This window comes from Oryctolagus cuniculus, chromosome 4 (assembly GCF_051225735.1).
Source record: "Oryctolagus cuniculus isolate XC-2025 breed Fujian yellow rabbit chromosome 4, ASM5122573v1, whole genome shotgun sequence".
NCBI classification, from domain to species: Eukaryota; Metazoa; Chordata; class Mammalia; order Lagomorpha; family Leporidae; genus Oryctolagus; species Oryctolagus cuniculus.
In genome coordinates this window covers 29,579,884-29,590,514 of record NC_142870.1, presented here as the reverse complement: position 1 = coordinate 29,590,514, position 10,631 = coordinate 29,579,884, and the positions used below count along the sequence as shown (strand labels likewise).

The following is a 10,631-nucleotide window of genomic DNA, read 5'->3' as shown; positions in this document are numbered from 1 at the left end:
ACTGAAGAACAGATCAATAGAATGTTTCAGACAAATTTGATGTGGGGAGTATTGTAAGATGCAAGCAAGAAAACATCAGCAGTGGACGTAGGGCAAACCACAACATAGGGTGCTATCTAGTGCTGAAATAGCAAAAGAATCTATAGGCTCAGAGTAAATAGATTACTTAGAATTTCTAGAAGTACAGCCACAAACAAAGCCAGATTACTATAACTAATCCTTCAATGCTCAGATGATGTGGTACATTAACAAGTATCAGGAACTTCCAAGGAACCAAAATTTCTCCTAAAGACCAAAAAAAGTGCCAGAAACCAACCATCTGGGAACCAAAATTTCCAAACACTTGGATGAAGATTTCAAAGTAGCTTTTTAAAGAAATGCAATGAAATTCAAGAGACTATAGGGATATTAATCAGTATTTTAATAGAGAGATTTGAAAGAGTGATGGAAGTAATTGAAAGAAATCAAGCAGAACCTGTATGGGAAACCAGGAAGAAGCACCTGGCTCCTGGCTTCGGATCTGCGCAGCGCCGGCTGTGGCATCCATTTGGGGAGTGAAACAGTGGAAGGAAGACCTTTCTCTCTGTATCTCTCTCTGTCTGTGGCTCTACCTGTCAAAAAAAAAAAAAAAAGGCAGAAATCCTTCAACTGAAAATTACATTACATTAAGAGAAATTAAAAGCATGATAAAAGACATCAATAGCAGAATAGATTAAACAGAAGGAAAAATTGCTGACCTTGAAGACAGGCTATTTGAAAATACATAGTTTCAGTAGGAAAAGAAAAGAAAACCAGGAGTAATAAAGACAGCTTACAGGAAACATGGAATAGCATAAAAAGAGCAAATATTCAAATTATTGATATTTGAGTCATTGAGAATACCAAAGGGGTAAGAAGCATGTCCAAAGAAATAATAACAGAAAACTTCCCAAACCTAGAGAAAGAAACAACTATCCTGGTACAGGAAGTCCAAAGGTCACCAGTCAGATTCAATCCAACCAAGGTTTCCCCAAGATATTTTAAGTCAAGCTCCCCGAGAATAAAGATAAAGAGAGAGTTCCCAAAACGCAAGAGAAAAGAAGCAAATAACACATAAAGGGATCCCAATTAACCTGACTGAAGAAGTCTCAGCGGAAAACTTACAGACCAGGGGACAGTGTTGTGGTGCAGTGGGTTAAGCTGCCACCTGCAACGCCAGCATCAATATGGGCACTGTTCGAGTCCCGGCTATTCCACTTCTGATCAGGCTTCCTGCTAATGGCCTGGGAAAAGTAGCAAAAGATAACCCAAATGTTTAGGCCCCTGCCACCCACATGAAACACTTCAATGAAGCTCCTGGTGGCTGGCTTCAGCCTGGCCCAGCACAAGCAATTGTGGCCATTTGGGGAGTGAACCAATGGATGGAAGATCTCTCCGTGTGTGTGTGTGTGTGTGTGTGTGTAACTCTGCCTTTCAAATAAATAAAATAAATCTTTTTCAAAAAAGTAAATAAACCTTACAGGCCAAGTGGGAGTATGATGAGCCTTTTACAGTGTTGAAGGGAAAAACTTGCCAGCCAAGAATATGGTATCCAGCAAACCTGTCCTTAAGATATGAGAGGGAGATAAAGACAGTTCCAAACAAATAGAAGCTGAGAGAATTTATCACCACCAGATCTGTCTTATAAGAAATGCTACAGTGACTTCTTCAAACTGAAAGAAAGACACACTAACAAAAAGGAAAATATCAGAAGGTAGAAAACATATTGAGAAAAGCAACTCTACAAATTCAAAATGTCCTAACACTACAAACATGTTGTATAAACAATTCATATCTTTACTGTGAAAACTAAAAAAATTATGATCACTACATTAATATGTTAAGAGAGGCAATATTGAAAGAGATCAAAGGTAACATCAAAAGTTAAAAGCATGGAGAAAAATGGAACACAATGTAGAATTCTTTAGTATGATTGCTCATGGCTTTGGTTTTCATTTGTTTCTTTCCCTATCTTTATAATCAAAGTAAGTTGTTATTATTTCAAGATAGTTTGTTATACCTAAAAGAAGTTTTATGTAAGCTCCCTGGTAGCCACAGAGCAAGAACCTATAACCAACTTACTAATAGTAATAAGCAAGGAATTAAAGTACACCACTAGACAAAAGCAGCTATCCACAAATGACAATTCTAAGAGAAAGATAGGGATTATAATAAAAATACAAAATAGGTATCAAAATAGCAATAATAAGATCCTATCTATAAATAATTACTTTAAATATCAGTGAACTAAATTCTCCAATCAAAAGGCCAACGGGTAAAGCAGCCACCTGCAGTACCAGCATCCCATATATGGGTGCCAGTTCATATTCTGGATGGTTCACTTCTGATCCAGCTCTCTGCTATGGCCTGGAAAAACAATGGAAGATGGCCTAATTCCTTGGGCCCCTGCACCCACATGGGAGACCTGGAAGAAGCTCCTGGAAGAAGATCCCATCCCCTGGCCTCCACCTCTCTGTAACTGTGCCTTTCAAATAAGTAAATAAGTAAATCTTAAAAAAAAAAAAAAAAAGACATAAGAGTGGGGCTGACACTGTTTCGTAGAGAGTAAAGCCACTACCTGCAGTGCCCGCTTCCCATATGGGAGACAGTTTGATTCCCAGATGCTCCACTTCAGATCCAACTCTCTGCTATAGCCTAGGAAAGCAGTGGAAGATGGCCCACATCCTTGGGCCCCTGCACCCATGTGGGAGACCCAAAAGAAGCTCCTGGCTCCTGGCTTTGGATTGGCCCAGCTCTGGCCATTGCAGCCATTTGGGGAGTGAACCAGCTGGTGGAAGACCTCTCTCTCTCTCCGCCTCTGTAACTCTGCTTTTCAAATAAATAAATAATTTTTTAAAAAAAGACATGAAGTAACAAAATAGGTTTAAAAACAGGACCCAGCTTGTTGTGGGACACAGCAAGATTAAAAACACAGCAAGATTTTTGAGGTCAAATTAGGAGTCTTTATTAGCCAGCTGTCGACTTCCCTCTCACAGAGAGACAAGACAGCCCCGAGTTGCAGTGGTGGGGGGTTTTAAAGGCAAAACTTACGTTTTATCAGACATTTGGTTATGTGTGTGAGCTTGTGCAAGCAGAAAGCAGGCATACAGAAGCGAGAAGCAGCTAGCAAATCAGTTAGGTTTTTTGTAACCTTAATGAAAAATGTAACGATTCAATTATTCAGTTGTTCCTGGTCTGGGTCAAGCATGGTGTCACTGATCTTGGTGCCACCTGTGTTATCTTGTGGCTGTAGCCGGGAGTAGACAAGAGAAACCATGGTCTGGTGGCCTTGGCCATTATCAAGCAAGCAGAGGTACAGAAGCTAGAAATGGGCCAGTTACAAACTAACATTTATTTTTATGAAGAACAGGGTTTGTTTTAAAACAATCAAACAAAATAACCTATTGTCTATAATCATCTCAGTGTGCTATACTTTGTAGACAAGTTCAACTTTGAGTCCCTTGTCACAGGCTATACACTGCTTCCAAGCAACTCACTTCACCTCTCAGCTCATACATATACTGAAAGTGAAAGGATAGAACAAGACATTTCATGCAGATGAAACTGAAATGCAAGCAGAAGTAGACATACTTCTATCAGATAAAATAGATATTTAAAGTAGTAAAAAGAGACCAGGTGATAAGGGCTCAATCCAGCAAGAGGATATAACACTAATCAATGAATATGCACTGAATATTGGATCACCCAAACACATAAAGTAAATATTGATAGACCTAAAGATAGAGGTAGACATCAATACAATAATTTTAGGGAACATTAACACCAAGTGTCATAAATGGACAGATCATCTAGACCAAAAATCATCAAAGAAATAGATGAGTTAAATCACACTCCATCAATTGGCACTAACGTACATATATAGGATCTTCCACCCTACACCTGCAAAACACATTCTTCTCAACAACACATGAATCATTTTCCAGGATTGATCAAGACTCTACAAATTTAAAAGAATAGAAATCATACTGAGTGTTTTTCCTAAATAAAAAAACCTTTAGAAGTTACATGAATACATGGAAATTAAATAACTTACTCCTGAACAATCAGTGAATTTTAAATTTCATGAAATGGATGAAAATAGAAACACATCATGCCAAAACCTATGGAATACAGCCAAAGTATTACTAAGACGGAAGTGTATAACAAATAATAGCTGCATAAAAAAATCAGAATGATCTCAAATAAACAACTTATCATTGCACTTCAAGGAATTAGAAACACAAGAACAAATCAAATCCAAAACTGATATAAGGAAAGAAATAAAACTCAGAACACAAATAAATAATTTAGGGACTAAAAATAATGCAAAATAATAATTAAGTGAAGAGCTGGTTCTTCAAAAAGATAGCTAAAAATGATAAACCCTTAGCTACACTAAGAAAAAAAAAAAAAAAAGAGGGGCCGGCACTGTGGCATAGTGAGTTAAGTCACTGCCTACAAGGCCAGCATCCCACATGTGTGCCAATTCAAGTGTCAGCTGCTCCACTTCCAATCCATCTCTCTGCTAATACGCCTGGGAAAGCAGAAGATGGTCTAAGTGCTTGGGTCCCTGCACCCACTTGGGAGACCTTGAAGAAGATCCTGGCTTCTGGCCTTTTTTTTTTTTTAAGATTTATTTTATTTATTTGAAAGACAGAGTAACAGAGAGAGGTAGACAGACAGAGAGGTCTTCCATCCGCTGACCCATTTCCCAGATGGCAGCAACAGCTGGAGCTGTGCCAATCTGAAGCCAGGAGCCAGGAACTTCTTCCAGGTCTCCCACATTGGTGCAGGAGCCCAGGGACTTGGGTCATATTCCACTGCTATACCAGGCCATACCAGAGAGCTGTATCAGAAGAGGAGCAGCCTGGACTAGAACTGGTGCCCATATGGGATGCCGGCGCTTCAGGCCAGGGTTTTAACCCTCTGTGCCGCAGTGCCAGGCCCCCCAATTCATTTTTTAAAGCCAAGTTTACCTAGATACTAAAACCATACAAGGACACAACAACAACAGCAACAACAAAAACAGACCAATACCTTTGATAAAAGCAGATGCAAAAATCCTGAACAAAAGGCATCAAATTGAATCCAACAGCACATTAACAAGATCATTGATTGTGATCAAGTGGGATTCTTCCTAGGTATGCAAGGATGGTTCAACATATGCGAATCAGTAAGTGTGATATACCACAACAGAATGAAGGACAAATAGTAAAGGATCTTCTCAATAGATGCAGAAAGGCACTTAAGAAAACTCAAGGTAGTTTCATAATGAAAGCCCTGACCAAATTAGGTATGTATAACAAACCAATAGCTAACATATTGAATGAGGAAAGTTGAAAGCTTTCTCTCTAAGATTTGGAACAAAACAAGGATATCCACTTACACTAATTTTATTCAATGTAGTACTGGTAGTTCTAGCTACAGTGATAAGGCAAAAGCCAAAAATAAAAGGAATCTAAATTGGAAAGGAGGAAATGAAGTGCTCATTGTTTGCAGCTGATGTGATATTACATATAGAAAATGCCAAAGACTCCACCAAAAATGGCTAGGGCTAGCCCAAGGCAGAAGCTAAGTGTCTGGAACTCCAATCCATGGTCTCCCACATAGGTGACAGGAACTCAAGCACTCTAGCCATCTTCTGCTGCTTTCCCAGGGGCATTAACAGGGAACTGGATCAGACGTCAAGCAGCCAAGACTCGGATTGGCACTCATACGGGATGCCAGATGCACAGGCAGCTTAACCCACTGCACCGCAACACCAGCAGCAAGACTTGAAACTTTGAGACCATGAGAAGACAGCAAAGGGAAAACACTTCAGGACATTGAAGTAGACAAGGATTTCCTGAATCAGATCCCGAAAGTGCAGGAAACAAATGCCAAAATAGATAAATGAAATTTCATCAAAGAATCAACAGAGCAAAGAGACAACCTACAGAATGAAGAAAATATTTTCAAGGTACTTATCTGATTGGGGATTAATATACAGAATATATAACAAACTGAAACAACTCAGTAGCAAAAAAATTCCAAAGAATCCAATTTAAAAATGGGCAATAAATCTAAACAGACATTTATCAGAGGAAAACATGAATATCAAACATATACATGAAGAAATACTCAACATCACTAATCATTAAGGAAATGAAAATTAAAACCATATGAGATATCACAGTAAGATTGGCTACTATCGAAAAGACAAAGGGTAACAAGTGTTGGTGAGAATGTGGAAAAAAGGAAACCTATGTGCACTGTTGGTGGGTGTGTAAATCAGCACAACTATTTTGGAGAACAGTATGGAAGTTCCTCAAAAAACTAAGAATAGATCTACCATATGATGTAGCAATCCTATTATTAGGTATGTGTCCAGGGGAAATCGAAAGCATTTGTAAAAGAGACATCTGCACTCCCATGCCTATTGAAGCACTATTCACAATAACCAAGAAAGGAAAACAACCTGAGTGTCTATCCCCCAATGAATGGCTAAAGAAAATATGCTATGAGACTGGTGCTGTAGCAAAGTGGGTAAAGCCACTGCCTGCAGTGCTGGCATCCCATATGGGCACCAGTTTGAGTCCCAGCTGCTCCACTTCTGATCTGGCTCTCTGCTATGGCCTGAGAAAGTAGTAGAAGATAGCCCAAATTCCTGGGCCCCTGCACACTCATGGGAGATCTAGAAGCTTCTGGCTCCTGGCTTTTGGAATGTCCCAGCTCCAGCCATTGTGGTCATTTGGAGAATGAACCAGCAGATGGAAGATTCTCTCTCTTTCTCTCTCTCTCTCTCTGTAACTCTGTATTTTTTTTTTTTTTTTTTTTGACAGACAGAGTTAGACAGTGAGAGAGAGAGACAGAGAGAAAGGTCTTTCTTCCGTTGGTTCACCCCCCAAGTGGCTGCTACAGCCAGTGTGCTGCGCCAATCTGAAGCCAGGAGCCAGGTACTTTTCCTGGTCTCCCATGCAGGTGCAGGGCCCAAGCTCTTCGGCCATTCTCCGCTGCCCTCCCGGGCCACAGCAGAGAGCTGGACTGGAAGAGGAGCAGCCGGGACAGAATCTGGCGCCCTGACCGGGACTAGAACCTGGGGTGCCAATGCAACAGGCGGAGAATTAGCCAAGTGAGCCGCAGCGCTGGCCAACTCTGTATTTCAAATAAATAAATAAACATAAACACAACAGAACATTACTCAACTTTAGAAAGGGTGAAATCTTGTGATTTACAACAACATACATGAAACTGGGGGTCATTGTATTAAAGAAGCCAAGCATAAAAGACAAATATCACATGATCTCATGAATATCTGGAGTCTAAAAAATATCTGAAGTCTAACTCATAGAAGTTAAAAATATAATGATGGTTACCAGAAGTTCAGGAGGGAAAATGAGGAGGGAGGAATGGGAAAAGGTTGATTGATGGGTATTAGGCTATGGCTAGAGAGGAGTACAAAGTTTTGCTTTCCATTTCAGAGTAGAGTGGCTATAGATAATGTTAATCTACAGCATATTTCCCTATATTTAAAAACTAGGTGATAATATTTAAGATGCTCTCATTATAAAAAATGTTAAATGTTTGAAAGGATTAATATATTTACCCTGATTACTTATCATACAATGTATATATGTAACAAAATATCTTATAGTGCCCCAATAATATGCACAATTTTTGTATGTCTTTTATAATTGTTTAAAAATTTAAAAAGATTATATAAGGCAATATCAATACATAAAGGAAGTCACTAGTGAGAGAATTGAGAAAACCTTCTTTATAGTCACAGAAACATACTTATCCTCAGATTACCCAAAGGTTAAACAGAGGAAATATTCAGACTTCAACACTGAACTCCCAACTGTGCTTCTTTTTCTATAGGCAAAGTCCCTGGAAAAATAAAAATAGGAAAATTAGCTAGGAATCAGGTCAGAGGCCCTCCATCGTATTTTGAACTTAACGGCCTGTTTTTCATTTGCTCTAATGGCTCTATATTCCCTTGAGCTCACTTTTCAGAGGGAATGGAGGCTACCATTTTTAAATGTAGTTGCCTGTGTTGCATATAAAACTGCAGCCTTTTCCTTTCTATATAAATGAAGTGAAAAATGAACGATGGGTTTGCGATCCAGTGAAGCAAGTCAGGAATGTTTGTCCCACTGAGGAGAGGCTGAGTCTGCTTTCAGGCATTGCATCAAGTAGCGCACATCTTTTTCTTGACTCTAGGTAGGAAAAAAGGATGTGCCCAAATGCTGGACAGCCTCAAGAGCAGCTCCTGGGTTCATCTTTACTGGATACAGAAACCCAACTCCAGCTCCGGAACACGAAGGAATCCCATCCTTTCCCCTCTGCCATCCTCTTCACTCCTACCCTGGCAGTCACAACACAAGCAAGTGAGGCAGGTTCAAACAATCAGATGCTCTTGCTTAGGACTCTGAATTTTAAATAAGTAAAACAAAGAAAACAGGGCAGTTAGGCTCCATCTGGAGTAATGGTGACAGTTTCTGTAGCAAAATCACAGCCAGATGTTTACTGTGTTGCCTACCTCCTGACCCTCTGCAGCAGCCCTGGTTCTTGTCCTTTTGTCAAAATTTTCTTTCCTGAAACCTCCTATTGTCCTGTAGCTCTCAATATCCTTCACAAAAGATATCTTTTTGTTTAAGATTACTATAAAAGTAATTTTTGCAATAAAAGGCAACCTATCTGATAATACCAGTCAAACAGGCAAAGGGGTACAGAAATTCTAATCCCAGTGGGGGATCAGACGGCTAACCAGGAGCCTGATGTCAAAGCTGTCACAGAGAGTTAACAGGAAGGTCAAGATCAGTAAGCAGACAAGTAGTTTGGGCCTCTTCAAAGGAGTAGTAACGCTTTAATAGTTCAGCTGTTGAAGATAAGGGTTCACCGTACTTCCTCTTTCTGGCCACAAGGGTCTCAGGAAACAGCTACTGCTGAATCTGCTAGGACAAAACCATCGAACACCAATCTCCATGAGAACAGAACCAGAGCAACCAGAAAGCAGGAGACACACACAATGCACATGGCTGTGACTAATCACTGATGAAAATCCTAGAGCTGGCAAAATGAATAAGGTCAAGAATATCATGGAGGGAAGGCTCTACTAAGAGAAAGGGGTTTTTTTTTTCTTCAAGACAGAAGCAAAATTCGGAAAGATGAGAAGAGGCCGCAGGGTTGGAGAGAGGAATGTGTGAGGCAGGTTATACTGGTGGCTTCCATTTTCTTTGTGAAATAGGTTGCCAGGACATCTGGCTCAGAATGAAGGAGAAAGAAAATGGGTAAAAGGCTAAAGAATAGGGATGAGTTTGGAATAGTTAATACCAGGGGAAAACATGAATTAGATCATTGATTGGTACTCAAGTCCACAAACTGAGGTATATACAGTTTGATTATGTGCTTTTTCTCCAGCAACATCCTTCCCAGAAGCACTTGCTGTTGGCCTTCTGCATCTGTGGATCCACATCTGTGCACTCAACCAACCTCAGATGGAAAATATTGAGGGAAAAATTGTATCTGTACTTAATACGTACAGACATTTCTTCTTGTTATTATTACTAAAAAATATAGTATGACAACCATTTACATAGCATTTGCATTGTATTAGGAATTGTAAGTAATGTAGAGATGATATAAAGTAAATGGAAGGATGTGTGTATGTATGTACAAATACTATGCCATTTTTATAAGGACTTGAGTATCTGCACATTTTGGTATCTATAGGGGGTCCTGGAGCCAATCTTCCATGGATACAAAAAGAAAACTGTAATGGCCAAATCATTCAAAAGTAAAGGACTAAGAAAATTATTAGAAGGCCAAAGGGAAGAGAACCAAGAAGGTTCTGATAAGAGGGCAATTAGGATATCAAAACATAGTTTCTGGGGTGGGCATTATGGAACAGGGGGTTAAATCACTGCTTGGGATGCCCACATCCCACACCCCAGGCTGATTTGAGTACTGACTACTCTTCTTCTAATCCAGTTTCCTGATAACGCACCCTGGGAAGGGAGTGGAAAATGGCTCACGTACTAGGGCTACCATCACCCACATGAGAGACCTGAATGGAGTTCCTGACTCCTGGCTTTGGCCTGGCTCAGCCCTGGCTTCTTGGTTGATGCAGGCATTTAGGGAGTAAACCATTGATGGAATCTCTGTCCTCTCTCCTTTCTCCTCTCTCTCTGTTCTTCCTTTCAAGTAGATGAAAGTAAATAAATAAACATTTTTTAAAAATAGATTCTGCTGGTTTAAGGAGGTGAAATAGGAAGGAACTAAACAAAAAGGAAACCAGGAAGTAAGCCAAAACTGGAAGGATGTGATGGGGTGGAAAAACAGGTTCTGTCAAGAAGGAAGTGGGAGGTGGGAGAAGTGACAGAGATAGAGTTTTGTGGTCAGAAAATGAATAGCAGATTTTATGAGAATGTGACTTTAGAAGCAAGCACTGGGGAGAAACAGAGGTAAGGGTTATTAGGAAAGTTCATTGGACCTGATGTAAGGATGTCAAACACAATATCTTAAGAATATTGTATGCGAGTTGATGACAGCAATTGGGTAGAGAAGACACATATCTATTGGGTGTCAATCCCCTAAATGAAAGCAAAACAATGATCTAAGAGTCAAGAGAT

At 39.8% G+C, this 10,631-nt stretch overlaps 1 long non-coding RNA gene across 1 annotated transcript in view; it reads right to left on the bottom strand.

The window, feature by feature from the left end:
* Positions 1-315: 315 nt before the first annotated feature.
* The window catches only part of LOC103350595 (uncharacterized), a 107,207-nt gene continuing 96,891 nt past the window's right edge, over positions 316-10,631 (bottom strand). The window contains exons 3-5 of the long non-coding RNA XR_518566.5: positions 7,795-7,887; positions 1,144-1,262; positions 316-611 (exon numbers count right to left, since the gene is read on the bottom strand). This is a non-coding gene — a long non-coding RNA (uncharacterized LOC103350595). The remainder of the gene's footprint in view (positions 612-1,143; positions 1,263-7,794; positions 7,888-10,631) is intronic.